Raw genomic sequence first — 23096 nt, 5'->3', positions numbered from 1 at the left:
TCAATAAAGCATGAGAGTAGAAAAAAGAAATAATCAGACATGCAACATCTCAAAAATCATATACTCCACACACCCTTTTTCAGGAAGCTACCAAATAATGTAAATAAAGGAAGAAAAATGTCTAATCTAGGAATCAGGGATCCAGTGCAGGAAAGAGCTGAAGAGAAGTCCAGAAATAATAGCTGTGTAGTAGGCCTGGACAGCAACAAATCTAACCGGAGAGCAGGGAACTGCATGTGAAAGGTGGGGAAAGGGAAAATGGGCTGCGGGTCTGTTATATCACTATGTCTTAGCTTATACTGCTTCCTCATCTACCATAATAGGAAGTCAATAAATAATGTCTAAAATGTATAAACCTATAAATAGCAGTATGGGCCTATGACTTGGGTATGGAGAAATAAATTACAAAAGAAATAGCTAAAAAGACCTGAAAATGGTTTCTCCATGACAGCTGAACTTGGAGGTCGGGGTGGGGGACAGACGGGTACATTCTTCATTATAACTCTTGGTATAGCATGTGACTTTTTAACCATGTGGTGTATTTTTTTTTTTTTTTGCTAAAAATGTTGCATGTTTTTAAACAAAGTTGAAAGAAGGAGAAAGAAGTTTTTATAATCTTTTCCTTTGTCCTACCCAAAGGTCTCATCTCAAAAAGTCAACGAGAAGAAGGGGACAGGGCAAATGTGCTCATACATGACATCTTTTTTGAAACCCCAAGCAGAATATTTTCTCCTTCATCCAATTCTTTTGAAAAATACTTGTCAATGGCCCCACCTTCCTAAAGCTCAAAGGAAAAGAAAGGGCTGGGCTGGGAACAACAGATCAGGCCACAAACAGGGCCCCAGGAATATCAGTAGTGCCCGCCACATATGTTGGACCTCTCCTCCATTGTGCAAAACAAAAAAAAGTATAAATAAAACATTTTGTGCATTTTTCTGAAATCAAGATGCACTAGATCCTTCTCATCTAGGGGCTTCATAAACCTCTCAAAAATTTTTTTTCTAGTTCAACGTGACTTTTTGGTGAGCTCATGTTGATCACCAATGAATATTGACTCCCTAAGTGCTCACACACCTATCAAGCTTACCTTTCTAATTTCCGTAATTCATCTTTTGATTTTTTTAAACTTGGGCAACATCTGTCGACATCTTAGCTCTCTTGCTGCCCTCCATGCTTCTGAAAGTTCACCAGTAGTAGTTCTGCTGTCATTTCTGTAAGATCTATTAGAACATCATTTGCTTGGTCCTAGATAATTGACCACGTTCATTGAATGTGAAGGTTTCATTGCCTTTTTCAACAACATTCATCTTGCAGTCATTTACCAAGCATCATTCTAGGTACTGGGGATAGAGGTGTATCACATAGTAATAGTTCTTGCCATTCAGGAGCTCTTAGTCTAGAGGAACAGACTGAAAATAAGCCAGCAATTACAATGATAAAAGTATGATAGAGATATGCATAGGGAGCTAAGGGTTAGAAGTGGTACTTAACCCAGCCTGGAGGAGGGACAGGCTTTCTGGGATGAAGTGTCCTCTGTGCATGTGAAGGACTTAGGAACAAATGTGTCGAGAAAAGGAAAGGGGCATTCTGGGCAGAGGAAAGTGCACATTCAAAGGCTCAGAAGTGAGAGAGAACACAGAAGGATCAGGGAATTTAAAGTCATTTGGGCATAGGGAGAAGTGACAGGAGATGAAAGCCACCTCCAGAGGTGAGCAGGAGCCAGGTTCTACTGGGAAGATACTAGAGGATTTTATTCAGAGAAGTATTATGATCACATAGGAGTTTAAAGAGATCTGTCCAACCCAGAGGACTAAAGTAGGGGTGGTGGGGAGAGGGTGAAATTGGAGAAAGAGACTCTATGAGCAGACATGAGACCATCAAGTTCATGAGGGGAAATATCTTGAGAGCGTGGACTAAGACAATGGATGTGTGGAAGAGAAGAGAGAGCAATCAGAATCTATTTGGGAGGTCGACTCAGCAGGATCTAGTTATAAAGGATAACAGAGGAAGAGGCATCTCAAGTGGCTCATCTAGCTTTGCTGACTGGATGGGTGTTTGCACCATTGCCCAGCAGGGGAATTGGGGGAATAGGATGGGGGAAGGTGAGTTCCCTTGTGTCAGCTCTGAAATATTTACCAGACATTTGAGTAGAAATGTGTACTTACAGGTAGAGGGGTAGGTCTGCTCTCCAGAGAGAGTTGGGGCAAGAGAAAACAACTGTTTCGTCTGCACACAGGGGTGGTAGAAGGACTTGGGGTGAGCAAGATCTCCCAAGAAAGACTTGTAGTAAAGAAAAAGGGCAAGAATCAAATAAGGAGCCCTAGAGCTTAGGACCCAGCTAATTTAGACCCAAGTGTTTATCTCCTCAGGGCTCCCACAGCACCTTGAGCTAACAACCATTATTTTTAAGTCCATGTATTGTTTTTTTCCCCACATTAGACACAATTAACTCAAAGGTTTAAAGGTAGGGACAAAGTCTTACTTGATTCAGTATCCCAGGATCAAACACACAATTAAGAATACCTACAATATATGTTTATTAAACAATGGTTGTATATTCATACAGTTTATTGACAAGTTAGAAAAACAGCAAGTCTGACAAGCTTCAAATTCAGGAAAGTACCAATCTCTAACATGTTACTCAAAAAGAAGTATTATCTAAGAACACACCTCTTCTCTCCTCCCCTTCTTTCTCTTTACTTACTTCAGAGCAGATAGCCGGTTTCTGGATTCTACCACTTGCTTCCTTTCCTCACCATGAAAATAGGAATTAACCCAATTAAGCCTCCTCTGAGCTGCTGACAAGGGGGTGAGATCAGCCTCCCTCCTGCAGGCACCACCTCTGGGAGAATCCCAGTTGGAGGAAAAGAAAGCATGATTATTCTATATGAGGCTTTTGTAATCAGAACCTCTCCCTGGGGACAGTTTATTGACGTTGGAAATTCATCATGGTTACAAAGTGCTTTGATTTCACAAAAATAAGACGTCTTCTCTGCTAAGGTGGCAAGCGGTGTTTTGTTTTTTACAGATTAACTGGGCAAGAGCCACAAGTTCAGTGTCAAAGAGCCAAGATTTTTCTCTTCTCACTAAGCCAGCTACCAACCTACTCAGAAGATAGTGATTCGTGTTTGTACCATGAAATTAGAGCGTTAGGGAGGAAGTAAGGATGGAGGGCTTCCTGTCCCTGGGAGGAGCCCGCCAGAGCAGGCTCTAGCTCCATCTGCCTGTAGACTCTCACATGGCCCAGCCATTATGTCTTGCTTGGTAACTAACTGTAAGCACATGCGGTTAAGGCTTTGTGCTTAGCCTATTGTAAGAGGTCAATCAATATTAATTAAAAAGCAAAACAAAAAAGGTAAGAAAGTCTGAGTTCTGGGATTGGGCTTCCGTCAGTATAATACAACCAAAAGTTGGGGCGCGGGCCCCATTCAGAGTTCAGGATTAACTCCTAGTACACCTGAGCAATGACAGTGACTACATCAACTCCGGACTCTCAGTGACATGGTCAGCACTGAGAAAGGGAAGTTCTATCCTCATTCCCCCACCCTTGAGACTGGAGACTGAATGTTTATGGTGCCATTTTATACCTAATAACAGAAAAAAATATCTAAGTAACACCCAACACTGACAAGGATGTTACGCAAATAATGTACCCAAATTCTAGAGGCCTTGTAAATTGGTGCAAACCTTTTGGAAAATAATTTACCCATATGTCTCAAAACTCATAGAAACCTAGGGGGAAGGGTATATCTCTAGCCCTGGCTTGTGTGAGGCAAAGTCATTACTTGTAACCAAAATTTTTGTACCCCTATAATATACTGAAATTTAAAAAAAAATCAAATACAAAAAAAAAAAAACTCATAGAAAGTTTTCTATTCTTCTACTCCTGGCAATTTATCCTAAAGGAAAAAAAAATCTAAAATGAAAATACAACTTATGTAAAATACATTTATTGTAGCATTATTTTACAAAAATAGCAATAGGAAACATCCTAATCATGTAAGGATAGGAAATTATTAAATTATGGTCCATCCACACAATGGAATGGTATTTATCAATTATAATTATTATAAAGACTACAGTATGTGGAAAAGCATTTGACATAAGGTTAAGGGGGAAAATCAGAATGCAAAATTATGCATTATAAATGGTATAACTACATCTGCTTAACAATTATACAAGCCTATGGGAAAAAAATGGAAAGTCATATGGAAAATGATAATTGATTTTTTTAAGGTGAGTAGATTGGGTTAACCATAAAAATTTAATTATTTCAAACCTTCAAGGAAAGAAAATTATGACACTATTTAAACAATCCCAGAGAAGAAAACATCCCCATTTCTTTTTATAATACAAAGACATTAATGCTAAAACTAGAATAAGAGGGCACAGAAAAGAAAGCTATAATCTTATTTTCCTTATGAGTACTGATGTCAAAATGCTAAATAAAATATTAGCAAATTGAATTCAGCAAAATATTATACAAATAATATACCACGATCGAGCTGGGCTTATTCCAGAAATGCAAGGATGATTCAGTAACAGAAAATATGTTCATGTAATTCTCCATATTAATAGATCAAAGGAGGAAAAACACATGATGTCATCTCAACAGAGGCTGCAAAAGCATATGATCAAATAGATGCAACAGTTATTTCTGACTTAAAATCTTTAAATTCCTACCACAATAGGAAAAACAGATACTTTCCCAATATTGTATTTATGTACATACATATGTGTGTATGTGCATAGCTATACTGAATTCTAATTATTCAAAGTATAAAAACTTAGGAACAGTTCATTGGTCCCACAAATCTCTTGGAGACTAAAGAGGTATAATGACCACTCAAGGCTCAAAGCAGATTCTGCTATCAGTGCCTTGATCTTCCCAGATTTTATCTTCAGGTCCAACTTACTTTATTTCTGTACTCATTAGGACGCCTTGGGCTGCAAAGAACTCCCATTCACAATATTCTCCAGTAGCTTCCCATCACACAAACAGAGGATTCCTGGTTCCCACCCTGGCCTCTAAGGACCATGTATTCCCACCTCTGCCTCCCTCTTACCAATGATCTTCATCGCACTCAGCTGTATCAGCCTCCTGGTTTTTCCTTAAAACACCAAGGACATTCCTGCCGTGGGACCTCTAAACTCGTTGTTTTACCTGCCCAGTAAAGTTCCGTCATCAGATGTTTTAGTGGCTCACTGTCTCACTTTATTCACTTCCCTGTCTACACTGTCTCAAATAGCCTGCCTGCCTCTCACACATATGAGCCCCCCACTCCCTATCTCCTCACCCCTCTCCACTACCTGACACCATATTATACCTTTATCTCTGTGTTGTTTTCTTTGCTATCAGAAAGTAAGACTCACGAGGGCAAACACTTTGATCACATTGTCCACTGCTGCATACGCAGTATGTAGGACGGCACCTGGCACATAGTGCACACACGCTAATTATGTTGTTGGAGCAAGAGAAAGCCTGACTCATATAGGTTTAAACAATTAGGAAATTTACTACCTCACATAGCAAATCCCAGAGGTAGTCAAGGAAAGAGCAGAGCTTTGCCTCTTTTTCTCTGATGTTCTCTTTGTTCCCCCGTTTATCATGTCAGCTTTGTTCTCATGTGATCACAAATAGCTGCAGCAGCAGCAACTGGAGCAAGGTGCTTTCTCTTTCTCGTCCATTGAGAGAGAATGAGAGTCTCCCTCTGTGGTGGAATAAAAGTCACTCCCTTCAGTCTGATTGGGCTCCTTGGTTCATGTGCCCACCCTTGAAGAGAAATCACCCGCAGACAGGAGGGACCCCATGATTGGCTCGCATGACTCAAGACCTGCCTATCCCTAGAGACGGGCAGAAGTCAGCCTCAGCTCCCTCACATGCGTTGCACGAGGAAGGCGTGGGTGGATGTCTGAACCAAATCAGGATTGTTTGTGGAAATGGGAAGTGAAGGAAATGGTATTCACGTGACACGAGCTCCAACATTATCTAGCATGTATAAGAACTTTCATGAAAAATAGCTACTGATTTTATAATAAATGAGATGAAATAGAAGATTTGAAGATGCACTGTATTGTATTACTAGCCAAGAAAGTAGCTACGTGTTGCTCCAGAACACACAGCCAGCCAGGACCAGAGTTGGGAGTAGACTGTAGGTATAAGACCCCCAGCCAAGGGTCCTTCCGCTACAACAATGCTCCTTCCGCTACAACCATGTTCCTGATCTCCCCTGGGCCAGGCAGTCAAGCCCCTTTCTGGTGTGTCTCGCTGTATACACAGTTGACATCTGTTCTTATGCTATAGTAAAGCACAGCTTCAACTCTGGGGTTCCTTTTATCCGAAGCACAATTCTGGTGAAGATTTAAATATCCATAAGCAGATATAAATGAGATTATATAAATTAGATTAGATTATAGGCATAGATATAAATGAAATAGACACATATTTCATATAGTACATATGAAATAAAGTTGCTCAAAAGAATCACAGCTATTCCTGGTCCTGAGACGTGAGGGAACTTTCTCCCATTGTCCCTCACTAAGCATGTGATGTAGTCAACAGTGGTGCCCACGCCGTCTCCATAGACAGCACAAGATTAAGTATTGAGGTGGTCTCATGTTGCTTTTCACTGAATATTAATGGCACAGCACCAAAGCAGGGTCCAATAAAAGAGCAGATGAGTTTGCCAGAGGGGACCAACAAGAAGCTTAGGAAGTGCACAGTTCATGGTTTATGTTTTCTCTTCAAGATGGAAAGCAAGCCAGAGAGGAAGGAAGTGGATGGGCGGGGGGGGGGGGGGGGGGGGGGGGGTCTACGGAAGACAAGCAAGGATTTAAAATAGTCACTGAGGCAAATGGAGGCAGAAGGGTTTGAGCTGAGTAAACAACAGACAGCCAGGCTGCAATAAGGGCTCAGCTGAGACCCAAACGACACATCTGCAGAGACACCAATTCCCAGGTTCGTACTATTTTATTCAGCAGCAGTCCGCAACCCAGGTCAGCAAGAGTGCAGAAAGCAGAGAGTTGAATTGAGCCAAGATTAGCAGGTCTCCAGGGCTGCTGAAAGGCAAGGGGCTTGAGAACACTGTGTTGCCAGCAAAGTGGGTGAGGGAATGAGGCAGAGTCTGAACTAGATAGAAGAGGGAGGGAGGGACAAGGGAGGGCCAGTGGGCCATGGTATCCTTATAGCAAGAGCCATGTCACATTTGTCTTTGGATCTCCAGCACCCAGCATAGTAGATGCTCAGTATATATTGACTTTATGTATGAATGGATTCACACACAACAATGAGTGTACACACACACACACACACACACACACACAGAGCCTTATATGCCACAGTAGAAGATCAGGGTCACCCTTAGAGAAAATCCACCATTATTATTAACCTCATTAATCCTGTTAATCCTTATTACCTCATCTGAGCTCTTCATTGCTTCTCTTACTCTACCCTTTAGGATCTAAAACTTTGACGCCAGGCTCTGCAATCTAGGGAAACCAAGCAAAGACAAGGAAGTCTCCCGGGAGGCTTCTAGGAAAGAATCTCTTCTCTGATGCAAAGAGACCTACAGGGAGAAACCCTTCCTTCTTGATGCAGTAACAGGAGGGCCTGATACCCAGTGTGGCAGCCATCCTGCACACAGGAGGATACCGGCCTCTGGATGAAAGTCAGTGTGATGAGGACAGCAGAATAGTAAGAATAAAGTCCCTGGGCCCTATTGTTCTACTACAGTGATCAATCCTCAGACATCTTATTACACGCGTTTATAAATGTTTTCATTACATAAAACATTTTAGTCCCATTTTCTATTAGGTGCGATCTCATCCCACCTGATATAATGAGGGAGGCCAACACAATAGAATTCCTCATCTGCAGGCTTTTATCACACAAGGCTGCAGCAACAGGGGAGACTGCATTGAAGTCACTAAAATATTCATGTATTTAGGCCAGAAAGTTCACATGATTACTGATTACTTCAGGATGCATGATTATTTGGAGTTGGTTCATGAGTATATTGTTAACAATATTTCTGACCGGCTAATTCAGAAGAGACTGCTGGAAATAGAAAAAATCTAAGCCTTGTTTTGGCAGATAATTCGACCCCCTCTTCCTCTCAATCAACAAAACAAATTCACATAAAATGGCTTGCAATTCAAATCTGTTGATCTTACCCTGTGGCAGGCACTATGTTGAGCACTTTACACATATTATCCCCTGTAATCCTCAGAACAATCCTATGAAGTAGGGAATATTACCATCCCCATGTTATAAATGAGGGAAGTCAAGCTGAAAGTAACCATCAGGCTCTCCTCTGGCTGTAAGTTTCTTCTGTGTTACAATCTTCATTCTTTAGCGTTAATGTTAAGGAGTAATGAAATAGGCAAATATCAGGAAGTAAGAGAATGAAGACAAAAAAGCAACAGACCTCAATAATCCAGTGTTAAAATAACCTAATCAGCATTTGGGAAAATAAAGCCAACTTCCTCAGAACTTAGAATAAGATAATACGGAAACGTCAGCTTTCACGTAAGTCTCTCCCAGTTCTGTTATCCAATTTCTCTCCAGCAGGCAGTAGGGGGCTTTCTCTTTCACCTCTTCCATGACGAGACACTGGGAAAGTTCCTCAGAAAGATTGCCCACACATGAATGAAACATTCTCCAGCCATTTCCAAAGTTTCTCCTAGATAATTAATCATCTTTTCATGTTCATAAGCTGTTCTTTAGATGTCATGGCATCAATTGTAATGAAATCCATATCATTAAAACATAAAACTTTTAAAAACACATTTGTACAAAGACAACAAAGAGACATGCTTGTTTACTTTAGAGTAACATAGGAACTCTGTGCTATTTAGTCAACTGCTCCAACCAAACCAGGATTTCCATTATTTATAACCATGGCATTTGATCAAAGGAGAATTCATGTGGCTTATTTCCCCATGCTCTTTTCACTGGTAGTTAAGCCAAACACAAATTGCATTATCTGGTTTCTAGTCACAATAATGAGCCACAGACAGTTCCCAAATCACAGACATCACAGCCGAAAGGGGTTGTAGGTGAATCTGAAGAAACAGAAAATAGTGGTAATGGTAATGGTTTTTAGAAATAGTTTGTCAAGTGAAGGAAAAAAGAAAAGGTTGTGAGTAGAGGTTTTCACTGCTCTAAAAGAATTCTGTAATCTCTCCTCTTAGGAACTTGTCACTCAAATTAATTAAGGTACCAGGATAACTTTAGGATAATGTGGTGTCAGGCTGGGTTTTCTAGCTCTCCGTAAGAAGTATTTTATAGCAGACTTCATTGCTTTTTCTTTCTAGAAAAGCAACAATTGTTACTCAGGGGTTACCACTTGTACCCACTCTCCTCATGGGGCATGCAGAAAAATATCTAGACTACTCCCTATATGAAATTTTCATTTGATGAGGAGGAGGAAAGTTATAGTGTATATAAACACCACACAGGAATATGCTAGTAAAGCCATCAGAGAGGACTACAACACTCAGGTCCACATATTGAGGCATACTTACAAATCCACTTGAAAAATAACGATCAAAACAATCAACAGACAAGTTAGGTATCATGCCCTGCATTTCACATATATCGTCTAATCCCAGCAACCACCCCATGAGTTGGGTGACAATAACCCCATTTTACAGAGAATAAACTATTGAGAGTGATATATAAAATTTTAAATGTTCCAATTATTCTCTGTCCTATATACCTTTTGGTTTCATTTCAACTGAGAATTTTGAAATTAAAGACTTTATCACCTGAAATCACTGAGCACAAGAATAATACTGGCTGTACACATAAACAGACCTAAGTTTTGTCTAGGGCACTGGTTCTCAAACTCTTTGATCCCAGGATCCCTTTATGTTCTTAAAGATTATTGAAGACCTCAAAAGCTTTTGTATATGTAGGTTCTATCCATCTATATTTACCATTATAGAAATTAAAACTCAGGAATTTTAAAAATCTACCTATTAATTAATTTTAAAATAGCAATAATGAACCCATTACATGTTAACTTGAATAACATATTTTTGTAAAATAAATAACCATGTTTTCAAAAAAATAGTAAGGAAAAATAAGTAAAAAAACAATGAGGAAAACTGCTATCTTTTGCATATTTACAAATTGCTATAACATCTGGCATATAAAAACATCTGGATTCTCATAGGTATTTTTACATTCAACCCATTGTGATATCTTGTTTTAGTTGATATACATGAAGAAAATCTAGCCTCACAATGATACATAGTTGGAAATGACAGGAATATTTTAATACCCTTTTTAGATAATCATGGATGTTTTTTGATATTATCCAAAAAAATCACATTCATTAATATCACCAGCACTCTCATCAGAAAAGTCTTTAAGTTTTTGGAAGCCGTCAAGTGCACAGTAGCAGAAACAAGTTTTCTAAAATTCTAATTTTCCCTTGAAATCTCAAATTTTATTATTGACAATAAATACTGTCAATTATTTTCCTGGAAGTAACAGGTCACTCGGTTCATTTTCTAGAAAATATGTGCCAAGTATCCAATTTTAAATAACCACAGTTTGTCTATCATTCTTTCAAGTAAAAATCGTATCCCATTAAAAAAAAAAAATGGCTAATTCACCTCTCAATTCAATCACACAAGTGCTTTTCCCGAAGACAGCCATCATATTTTAGTATGTAGCAGAAGTGCTTTCTGCAGACTTCTCATGTCATCACACATAATATTAAAATAATTCAAGGATTGAAATTTAGTAAAATTAATAATTTTTACTACTTTATCAAGGACATTCTTAAGTGAAATTAACATTTGTTTAAACGGAGAATGTGTGGTGGTGAAAATTTCAATGACTACTATCACCCTTTGGTTCCACTGCCTTAATTCATGCTAAAGCACCAGCATTTTTATCCTCCACTGCTCAGTACTGATGTCAATACATTTAAAACAGTAAATGATATCTTAATATTACTCTGAAAATATCTTTTACCTTGTAAACCTCTTGAAAGGGTCCCAGGGTCTAGAGACCACACTTTGAGAACCACGGCCCTACAGAAAAGATAGACTAAACTTAAACTAGGAAGAGGGATGGGGGGTGGAAGAGGGAGAGAGTGAGAAAGGGAAAGAATAATTTGATTTTGATTTTTGTTAACTTTTTTCCTAGAATTCACTCTTTTTTTTTAAATACTCTAACCTTATTTATGGTTGAACTAAAATAAATAAAATCTCAATACACTTTCCACAAGGCAATCACCAATTTCCATTAATAGTCATGAGGTTGGTAACACATTGACTAGCACTGATTACCAAATATTTCAAAGTCAAATTCTTATAGCATTTAGGAAGAGCTGTTCTAACTGAAGAATGGCCTTTATACTAGATTATTAATCTAGTAACAAAGTTGAATGTTAGATATGGTGTTGGGAGTTGCAAATAACTTGTTCCCTTTATAGTGAAGTAAGCACAAAATTGATCACCAAAAAGTCAATATGCACAAATTGAATTCAGTCCTTCCCCTTCTTAAACTCCTTCAGTAACATTGTCTTGCTCTTGGGATAAAATCCAAACACCATGACCTGGCCCAGAAGCTGTGCGATCCAGACCCTGCCTACTTCACCAGCCCAGCTCCTGGTCTCTCTCCACTCTGGACATCTGTCTTCTCAAAGCCTTTGCTCTAAGTAAAAGACTAAAGTGTCAGACTGAATTTTAAAAATCCTACTTACATAAACGATAAAAAGAAAGAATGATAGATTCTTACATATATTATATATCACGTAACATATTTAGATAAAGAGAACATAAATCTTATGAATCTTTCCTTTTTTAAAAGAGATATATTTACATGATTTTAAAAGTAAACCAGTATTAAGACTACCTCTTACTCTGTCCCCCATTGACCCTGTTCTGCCATCAGATAACCTTTTATATTAGTTTTTTACTTATGCTTCTAATGTTTGATAAGGCAAATATAAGGAAATTTAAAAAAAAACTTATTTTGCCCCCCTTTTTTATTACAAAAAAATGCAATCATACTATAAACTCTTCTGAATCTAGTGATATATCCTGGAGCTCTCACTTTATCAGTTTATAGAGAGTTCCCTCATCCTTCCTTATTCACTGCATGGTATGCTAAGTATATTCCATCAGTCTCCTAGTGATTGCTTTGTTGTTTCCAATCCTCTGCTACTACAAACCATGCTGCTGCAATGGATAACTGAACACGTTATGACTGGCTTTTTTTTTTTTAGAGATGGGGTCTCACTATGTTGCCCAGGCTGGCCTTGAATGACTGCGTTTTTCTGTTGTTGTTGTTGTTCTGTTTTTTGAGACAGGGTCTCATTTTGTTGCCCAGGCATCAGGGCAGTGGTGTGATCATAGCTTACTGCAACCTCAAACTCCTGGGCTTAAGCAATCCTCCTCCCTCAGCCTCCCAAATAGCTGGGACTATGGGTGCACACCACCACATCTGGCTTATTTTTCTATTTTTTGTAGAGATAGGGTCTTGTATGTTGCTCAGGCTGGTCTTGAACTCCTGACCTCAAGTAATCTACCTGCCTCAACCTCCCAAAGTGCTAGGATTACAGGCGTGAGCCACTGTGCCTGGCCCTGAATGATTGCTTTTGAAACCTAGTCTTTCACCTCCCAATTGGGAGGAAAGTATAAGCATGCTTGTATTGTAACCCCATAGCCAGACTCTTCATCTCGTTAGCTTCCAATATTTTATCCTAGAATTCCAAGGAGCTTAATTTTAGACTGAATTCCAGAGCATTTAATTTATACAAAATTACACAACTGCGCAACAAGAGAAACCAACTCTGGTGGACTTAAAAGAAAAAAGCTGTAGGACAAGCACAGACAGCAAAGCAGGGCTGACCTGGTCAGGCTGACATCAGTTGGCCCTGGACAGCCAAGCCCACCCCTGGCACCATGGTCACCTGATACTGAACATCTCTGCTTGTGCCTGTCCTGTTGGACATCAAATGCTCCCAGGGGAACCCCTCCATCATAGCAACCCCTCCATCATGGCAACCCCTCCATCATGGCAACCCCTCCATCATGGCATGATGAACGGGCGCCTCTTCTAGAAGGATTGCTCTAGATTCTACAGCTCAGGAAATGGGAGATGAGCTCTGTGGATTTTCCCAGGAAGTAGGTAGGAAGTGGGGGGTCAGGTGTTCGGCATACCAAACTAATTAGCAGACCTGAAACTGGAGCCTAGGTCTTATGGCCATGAGTGTGGGGTCTCTCCCCTCTGCTTTAGCAAGCTGTTCTATCTCAGTAAAGACAACATATCCACAAGCTTGTCCCTGGCTAGAACTCAGATCCTCTGGCTCCTCAAGCAGCTACGATGATATCATCAGCGACAGTCCATGGATTTTCCAGGAACAGAGAGCAGTCATTTTTTCCCTCTTCTCTATTTATATTAGTTATTTCCCATTATTTTTACCCTGCAGGGATCTAGATGTGCCAGTATTTGTAGAAATCCCTGGCTGATAAAATGTCAAATAAACCAGCTTTCCATTTCTATCTCATAAAGTTGCAGCAACTCAGGGCTAGAAGGGACTCCGCCAAGGCATCAGGCCAATGTTTCCCGATCCAGATACACTCAGAATAGGCCTGGGTCCCTCTTTTCTGACCAGCAGGACTCCTGACCTAGGCAAGGACAATCTGTGGAAATCTCCTAGGCTTGGCGAGTCCTAGGCTGATCTGCAGTCCTCTCAATGTGGCAGATCGTGAAGGGCAAGTTCCCACCAGGAAGTGGGTGATGTCCCCTCTTCACTGCACATACACACAAGCAGCCTCTCTCATTCTCAACTGGTGACCCCTCACCCTCCAGGAAACCTGACCCCTCACCCCATGAAAAATGAGGCTCAAGCTTCTGTTCTTATTTATATCTGGCAAAATCTAGCATCTGCATAAACAAGATGTGAATGGAGATTTTCTTATGCTTAGATTTTTTTACGGCTCCAAAGGGGGAAGAATGTATTCCAGTCCTCTGTGTGAGAGGAAAATGAGTTTCCAATTCCAGTTCAGTCATTCCACTAGCAATGGCTGTGGTCATTTTCCTCGATATTTACCTACACGCAAACAAATCTCACCCCAGAAAGTGTTAATTTTCCAGCCAGACAGCACAGACTGGTCTTACGTGAGAGAAGTACACTCTTCTGATCTTCCTTCAGCCAAATGCCTGGTGTTATTGAGCCAAAGTGGCCTCTAGACCCTTCGGTTTTGAAGACCTTGCAATAACCATTCTGGACCCATGACACCAGCTCCAAATAACTTCCTATGGCCCCTAATTCTTTTTCTTGGAGAGAACGTAGATTATCCAATGTAGATTATCCCATCATACCAGATGATACCGCAACCAGTAATGTCTCCCATCTCTGCCACGTGCCCTATTCATTCACTTCCTAGGGCTTCTGTAACAAACGACAAGCTGGCAGCTTACTCTTTTACCATTCTTGTGGCCAGAAGCCCCAAATCAAAGTGTCAGCAGGGTTGGTTACTTCTGGAAGCTGAGAGTCCATTCCATGCCTCTCTCCTAGCTTTTGATAGCTGCTGCAATCCTTGAGTTGGGGCTGCATAACTCCAATCTTTGCCTCTGTCTGCATATCATCTTCTCTGTATGTCTGTGCCTCTGTCTCCCTCTGTCTGTCTCTTTTAAGAGCACCTGTCATTGGATTTAAGGGTCACCCTCAATCTAAGATGATCACATTTCAAGATCATTAACTTAATTATATCTGCAAAGACCCATTCCAAATAAGGTTCTGTGTGGATTTATCTTTTTTGAAGGGGAGGTACCATTCAACCCACTACAGTCTAAGAGAAGAAAAGAGAGGAGAGCCCAGCTGCCCTTAAGAGGAGACAGGCAGCGGTGAACACATGGTAAGTAGATTTCTGCTAAGCCAGCCTATCCTCTGCCTCTGGACAAGTTACACTCTGGGCTAGATGATCAGACATAATGTGACATAACTTGGATTTGAACCTACTCTTAAAGAGTTAATAAGAATTATCTTTCTTTAAAGAATTGGCATTTTGTACTTAGCAAGAGACTCAGGCTGCCTGTTTCTCACATCAACTGAAATTATTGCTACCCATATGACCCTGTCCCTGGGAGCCCTGTCTCCTATCCACCCCAAAAAGGAAAACAGATAATGAGTTTTAATTAAAGCTGGACAAAGGCTCTCAGGGGCAAATACAAGGCAGGGCCACCCATGACTGGAGGAGCCTTCCTAATAGATGAGGAGTAAAAATGAATCTTTCAAGAGAGAATATATTTACGTAACAGTGGAGAAGAGGATCCTCGCTAGAACTGAGGCTATACCGACCTGGATGAATGGAAACATTTTATAAGGATGATGATGCTCATGCAGTAGAGTTTCCCATGCAGAAGAATGATTTACTCGGTCAGCTGAGATGTAAGGACACCAAGATGTAAGGACATGCCAGTGGCATTCATGACATCATGAATTAAGCTCATGAGATACATACTAAGTTAGACAGGCCTGATCCTTAGGGTACCCAAAGGACTATACATTTGTCATCTTGGTATCTGCTATAGAGAAACATTCCAGATTAGTAGGGACCAAGCATGAATGCCAAGCAGCAGCTGGGATCCCAAGGCTCACCTTGGGGATATATCCCCAGGAGTGGACACAGGCCATGGCATGCCACTGACAACTTGGCTTGTTAGAAGCAGAATAGGGTTGCCAGGAGGGCTTTCCAGACTGAAGGCTTTTTATCATGTGCCAGGATGCTTGAGTGCCCTGGCTGCCACTCCAGGGGACAGTCATCATAGGGGCTATTCATCCTGCTCCAAGGTCAGACTGCACAAGGAAACACGTGGGCAGTGATCCAAAGCCCTGCTGGGTAGTCCGCGTGTTTCCACATGGGTTAGGAACCACAAAGCACCAACCCACCCCCAAATGCCCCATCCCTAATACCCCCAAGCCACTGTCACCCAATTGTGTCCTCCTTGATGCAAATATTCCCCAGGAACACTAGAATCTATACCCAGTGGCTTAGCTTCAAGTGCATTTGTCTTTACTAAGCAGACATACTGAATCCCAAAAGGTACATAAATGGGCAGAGAAAATACATCTGTCTATGATGATGAAATAATAGGGTCAGGACAACAGTATCATCCTTGCCCAAAAAGATAAGTGTCATCAAATAGCTTTTCTTAAACCTAGCACTCTGCTGGGAGAATGGCAAGCCTTCACTCAGCACTTCTGGAATCAAAGTGAGTCCACTGTCAACTTCCCTTAACTCTGCTCGGTGAGAGGCTTCCACAAAGCCTAGCAATAGAAATTGTGGCACATGGAAGAGGGGTGGGTGCTGCCATAACAAATACCTAAAAATGGGAGAGTGGCTTTGGAATTGGGCAGACGCTGGAAGAATTTTGAAGAGTACGTCAGAGAAAACCTAAATTGGCTCAAATAGACTATTAGTGGAAGGGATTTTGAGGATGCTGACGGTGAAGGCTTAGAAGGAAATGAGTAACATGTTACTGCAGTGCAGTGGCAGAAAGTTTAGCAGAGTTGTCTCCTGCAATTACATGGAAAGCAAACCATTAAGGAATGACATTGGTTATTTAGCTAAAGGGATTTCCAAGCAAAGTGAAGAAGGCACCACTTGGTTTCTTCTTGCTGCTTACAGTAAAATGCATGAGGAGACAGACAAATTGAGGAAAAACTGTTAAACAACTAAGAATCAGAACTTAATTATTTTGAAAATTATTAGACTTTCCTGATGGCAAAAGATGTTAAAATTAAGATATGACTTCTTAGCATGCTCAGGAAAGTGCAGCATGGAGAAAAAGCCAAGAGTATAATGGTAAGACCTTTTATTAAAATCTAAGACAGATCAGGCCGGGCACAGTGGCTCACGCCTGTAATCCTAGCACTCTGGGAGGCCGAGGCGGGTGGATCGCTGGAGGTCAGGAGTTCGAGACCAGCCTGAGCAAAAGGGAGACCCCGTCTCTACTAAAAATAGAAAGAAATTATTTGGACAGCTAAAAAAATATATATAGAAAAAATTAGCCGGGCATGGTGGTGCATGCCTGTAGTCCCAGCTACTGGGGAGGCTGAGGCAGGAGGATTGCTTGAGCCCAGGAGTTTGAGGTTGCTGTGAGCTAGGCTGATGCCACGGCACTCACTCTAGCCCAGGCAACAGAGCGAGACTCTGTCTCAAAAAAAAAAAAAAAAAAAAAAAAAAAATCTAAGACAGATCAGGCCATCAGAGTAGTTTTCAACACACAAAGGGCCCTTTCAAGATAATGAGGTGTGCCTCACAGGTCCTCCTAATCAAATCAGAGAGACAGTGGGACACTTAGCACCCTTGTCCCTCAGCCTTCTCAGCAAGAGCCCAAGGTAGAGAAGGGCTTATCTCAAAAAGATCTGTAGGTGTGGCTTTTGTTCAATAATGTGAAGCTCAGTGAAATCCATGGTGACCTACAAAGTTTTCAAGAAGTCATTTCAGTAAAACCACTGCTGAACTGGGCTGAAATGAATAGCGAAGTAAAAAGCAAATAGAGCATTAGGACTCCCAAAATCCTACTTTTAGAAAGCAAGCTGATAAAACTACTAAGATGCAAATGCATGTTATCTTTTATTAATAAAGAAAAAAAAAGGATGGACGAATGATTTAGAGGGTGGAACTATGAACTCAGAGGACAAAGCCAAAGAGAATTATTCCCAGGACTCCTTTGTACTTTGTACAGAAATATCTATAACTACTACCCTATGCCTATTCCACAACTGTATGTTGGGGGCAGGGTGATAAATTGTTTATCTAGTTTTAAAAGTGGATAGATCTAGGGGAACTGCACCCAGAGAGGGAAGTTCCTGATTTAGATGAGATTCTGGACTTTGAACAGATGCTGCGATGGGACGAGACTCTTGGCCCCTTTGGGAGGTGGTGACTGGGAATCAGAGAGCAGACTGTGGTGGACAGATCCTGAGACGGCCCCCAACAAGCCCGGCTTCTTGGCATTCACACTCTTGTGTAATCTCTTCCCCTTACGTGTGGCCTGGACTTGTGATTTGTGTTAACCAATAGAATATGCTCAGGTGATGATATGTCACTTCTGTGATTATGTTACATAAGATCATAAAGTCCATCTTGCTGGCAGACTCACTGCCTTTGTGCAGTGAGCAGCCCTGTTGGGGAGGCCCAGGGGCAAGGAACTGAGGATGGCCTCTAGCCAACAGCCAGTTGACGCTAGCACCCAGCCAATGAATGGCCAGCCAGAAACTGAGGTTCTCAGTCTTTAATTGCAAGGAATGGAAATCTTCCAACAACCACATGAGCTTGGAAGCAGACCCTTCCCCAGTCAGTCCTTGAGATTAGACCATAATTCTGGGCTACACCATGACTGCAGCCTCATGAGAGATCCTGAGCAAAAGACCCTGCAAAGCCATGCCCAGACACCTGATCCACAGAAACTATCAGACAATAAATGTGTGTGAAGTTGCTAAGTGTGTAGTAAATTATTATGCAGATTTTAATAACCTAACTTGGGCTTTCCAGGAGTCTCTAGAGCATAGCACTCGGACTTCTATGCTCAAGGCTTTGTCGGGGTTTCTAATGGAGAAAGACATGGGCTCAGTCTGCAGACACCTTATCCTAATGGGTATGTTTATTACACATATTATTCATTCATTTAGTTATTCAATACATGCCTACCAAACACCAACTATGTGCAAGGCACTGTTATTTTAAGAGCTGGGTTACAGCCATGAGTGAGGCAGAAAAAATCTTTGCCATTATCGAGCTGACATTCTAGAAAGGGAGGTAGTTAAGAAGCAAGTGAACAAATTAACAAATAAGTAAAAGGTAAGCTCGAATTGTGGTAAGCTGTTCAGTAAATCAATAGGACAATGAGATGGGATTGATTTGGGAAAAGGGACTCAGTTTTAGGTAGACCAGTCAGGGGAGTCCACCGAAGAGGTGACATCTAAGCAAAGAATTAAAAGGTGAAAAGCAGCCAACCATACGAAGTGCCCAGGGCAACGGAAATAGCAGGTGCAAAGGCCCTGAGGCATGGCCAAGAAACAAGATGGTGGCCAGTGGGATTAGGACAGGTGAGTAAAGGAGGGAAGTAGCAGGAGAAAGGATCAGAGAGTTAGGCAGTGGCACCTTGAAGACTGTGGTTGGGAGTCTGGTTTTTATCACTTGTCTATCAGGTCGTCATGGAAGGGTTACAGGAGCGAGGGTGGCATGATCTGATATTTAGAATAATCCACTGTCTTTCCTTCAGGCTTTCTTTCACTTACCTGAATCAGTGAAGAATCGTGGGATAAAAACAAACCATGATTTCCTGTAAAAAAAAAAAAAAAAAAAAAAAAACCATAGCAAGGTCTTTGTATTAATATTTATTCCCTTACTTACTCATAGACCTATTTCTTGGATAGCCTAAACCCTAAGACTTTTACTGCCTTCCCAGGTGTTGCTGGGAACAGCCGCACGTGGCCAGGATAGCGGTGGTTGTGGGTGTCCCCATAGGGGTCATGCCTGAGGACATCCTGACAGGTCCTTCTAGAAGCGGAGACAATGCTAGGGAGGCGCAGCCACACCTGGCCATCAGGTATACACTGGAGCATCACAGCCTCTTGTCACTAGATGGTGACAAAGTAGAATACAGTCTCTCCCAACCTGTCTTCTACTTCTCACTTTGGTTTCTGGTTTTCACCTTTAAAAAGAAATCGGCAAAAAATTCAGTGATCTGTTTATGTGCGACATGTGCACTTTTCTGCAAGGCTATTACACTTCAATAAATAGTAAAAATAAAAGGATGCATGCGATTTCTTAATGAAAATAAAGCCTCCCAAACTGGTGTGTGCTTTTTATTCATAAGCTTTTGAAATGATTCTCCCCAGCACGTCCCTTCCCTCCCCCACCTGCTGTGATTTAGCTAAATTGTCCACGCAGCCAGCGTTTATGGATCTTCGGAGGTTTCTCTCCGTGATTACTCCTCATCAAATTGCTACAGCCCCCGCAAGGATGCCTCGCAACCTTTGGTGCTCAGATTCACAGTCAGCTGAAGCAACACAGTTCCTCTCCCTCCTGAGGATGGCCCCTCCCAGGCCCCTCCCCGGCCAGCCAGACCTCCTGCAGCCAGCACCCGGCTTTCTAAAGAGACGGTGCTGTTCCAGAGTTCTCACAAAGAAATTGGCCTTCCTTTGCGATTCCACAAGCTTAATTTGTTCAATCATCACTTGCCACTTCAGATTGCTCATTATGTGAATTCGCTATTGTCTGAGAAGCTCCAGGTGCTGCAGGGCAATGGGGAACAGTGATAATGTCCTTTTTGTGTCAGTGAAATAGCCTGTAAACGCCTAACTCATTAAAACCATCTGATGTTCACATTTCCTCATTCAAGCAAACTAGAAGGCTATTTGTGCCAGGTTTCTTTTCTAATCTGGGCTACAACGAACAGTGGCACAGGTCAGTTCCCGACCCCTGCATTCTCAAAAGCTCGACAAGAAAAAAAGTTATATATTTGGGGGGGGTCAGCCGACCTGTTACTTCTTAATTCTTGATCTGGATCTGGTTATCCTTGCGTATTTCATCACCTTGGCCCCAAAGAAAGCCCCTTTATACCAATAGGCATGTCTCAATCTGCTGAGGTCGTCTAAAGTCTGTTACACCCAGCTTTTGCAAAAAGAATGCATACTATTTATTTGACCTATTTTTCAGGCATATCGACTTTAGCAAAAGATAGTTATGCCTCCTTTGCATGAACGCTCTCTTCTCTCCCTTTTTGACTACTTTAAACTAATTTTAACTTCTTAAACTGTAATTGCTCCCGCATTTCCAATTTGCGTATACTGTTCTTTCTTGTTCTAGCAATGCTACAGACATTAAGGATTTCACCCTCTTGTACCACCTATACCTCCCCTCTCCCATCCTCTTATTATAGTTACATTCCCATTCTTAATTAAATCAATAATCAGAGTTTCTGTTGGTGACTATGTAGACATTCTCTGCCAGCCCAGTAATATATTATGATAACATTTCCTCTCTTCCAAAGCTTTTCTTTTCCCTGGAGTCTCTTACTGCATATCTTTTTTTTTCTCTTAGCCTACCTGCTGTCTACATTTCATTAATCCTTTCCAAATGTTATATCATAGAAATTTTTCTACCAGGTCCTTCCCCAACCTGCTCCCGCTCCTTTTTTTTCTTGCTTGCAGAGTCTTCTATTCGCATGTTCTGGTCTGTACTGGCTGCTCTCTAGGCCTCCAGTACAGCTACTGTGTTTCCTTTTGCTGCTCTGGGGGGAGGGTGTGTGCTGGGGGGAGGGTGTGTGCTGCCGGGAAGCCACTGTTTCCTGAATCCTATGTCTTCTGCTTTCTTGTTTTCCTCTTTTTGTTTTGCTGAAGTATATCCTCAAGTAGTTTTGAACCTAAATAAAATGCATGAGAAGTGAATTTTCTGAACAGAGCATGTCTAAAAACTCCACCCTCGCTTTCCCATCTTGCAAGATGGCGGGTGAAAAAGTTAAGAAGGCAGATACTAAGGAGAAGAAACCTGAAGCCAAGAAGGCTGATGCTAGTGGCAAGGTGAAAAAGGGTGACCTCAAGGCTAAAAAGCTCAACAAGGGGAAGCTCTGCAGCAGCTTCTGTCCTCGTTAGAGGAACTGGCAGATGTTCCCAATCCACCACGCATTCCAGATAGGCCACGTACAAGAGGTCGTACTCTGCTGCTAAATCCAGGATTGAAAAGAAAAAGGAAAATAGGTTGCCACTGTTACAAAGCCAGTTGGTGGTGACAAGAATGTGCTACCCGGGTGATTAAACTTCACAACATGCCTAGAAATTATCCTACTGAAGAAGTTCCTCGAAAGCTATTGAGCCACAGCAAAAAGCCCTCCAGTCAGCCTGGGAGAGAACCGTGAGCCGGCAGCCCTCCTGGACCACGCTGACCATCCTCACTGGCGCCACAGAGGCAAGAGGGTGGTTTTCCTGAAGCAGCTGGGCAGTGCCTTGTTACTTGTGACCGGACCTCTTGTCCTCAATTGAGTTCCCCTCTGCAAACACACCAGAAATTTGTCATCGCCACCTCCACAAAAATTGCTGTCAGCAATGTGCAAATCCCAAAACATCTTACCAATGCTTACTTCAAGCAGCAGCTGTGGAAGCCAGGAAGGTGAGAGCTTCGACACAGAAAAGGAGAAATATGAGATTACAGAGCAACAAAGGCTGATCAGAAAGATAGGGACTTGCAAATCTTATGAAAAATCAAAACTATTCCTCAGCTCCAGGGCTACCTGTGATCTGTGTTTGCCCTGATGGAGTTTATCTTCACAAACTGGCGTTCTGAATTTCTTACAAAGAATCTAATAACTGACACATTAAAAAACAAACAAACAAACTCTACTCTCACAATTGATTTGTGAGAGTATATAGCTGCATATAGAATTCTAGGTTGAAAATTGCTTTTTCTTAAAACTTTAAAGGCATTGTTCCATTGTCTTTCACCCAGTGTTACTTTTGAGGAAATCAATGTCATTCTGATTCTTGATTCTCTAAATATGTCCACCCCACCACTGGAAGCTCTTAGCATCTATCTACTCTTCATTCTTCAGGTTGTGAACATTTCACAAATATATACCTTGATAAGAGTCTTTGTCATTCATTTTGATGGGCACCCAGTGGGCCCTATAAATCTGGATCAGGATAATCCTAGGTATATAACAAAGAGAAATAAAAATTTATCACACAAAGCCCTGTACACAAATGTTTGTGGTAGCTTTATTGATTGATTGATTAAAATCCTACTAACCTCTTCTTCCAGATAACAATGATAAGACATAGCCAAAATACACAGGGATGGAGGAAGGGAGGGAGGGAGAGAAGCAGGGAGGGAGGGAGACAGGCAGGCAGCAGACAACTGGAAAGCACTGAAAGGCATATTCTGGAGGAAAGTCAACTCTTGGGGGAAAAAAAAGAGATGATACTGGGTAAGTTTTCCATTTTTATGAGTTTTGGTCTGAGAGTCAACATTATGTGAAGCAGAACGCCAATAGAAAAACTGTCTTTCTGGCCTGGAGAAGCAGAGGACAGAGTTTCAGGGCAACCTAGACACTAGAAAATGAG

At 41.4% G+C, this 23096-nt stretch overlaps 1 pseudogene across 1 annotated transcript; it reads left to right on the top strand.

Moving 5' to 3' along the window:
* The first annotated feature begins 21470 nt into the window (after positions 1-21470).
* LOC123648262 lies at positions 21471-22320 on the top strand (annotated as a pseudogene). The gene has a single exon (XR_006738543.1). The product of XR_006738543.1 is annotated as a 60S ribosomal protein L6-like (transcript).
* Positions 22321-23096: the final 776 nt, after the last annotated feature.

Source organism: Lemur catta, chromosome 1 (genome assembly GCF_020740605.2).
Source record: "Lemur catta isolate mLemCat1 chromosome 1, mLemCat1.pri, whole genome shotgun sequence".
Lineage (NCBI taxonomy): Eukaryota > Metazoa > Chordata > Mammalia > Primates > Lemuridae > Lemur > Lemur catta.
Note: the sequence above shows the minus strand (reverse complement) of the source record. Positions and strands in the feature narration are given on the sequence as shown.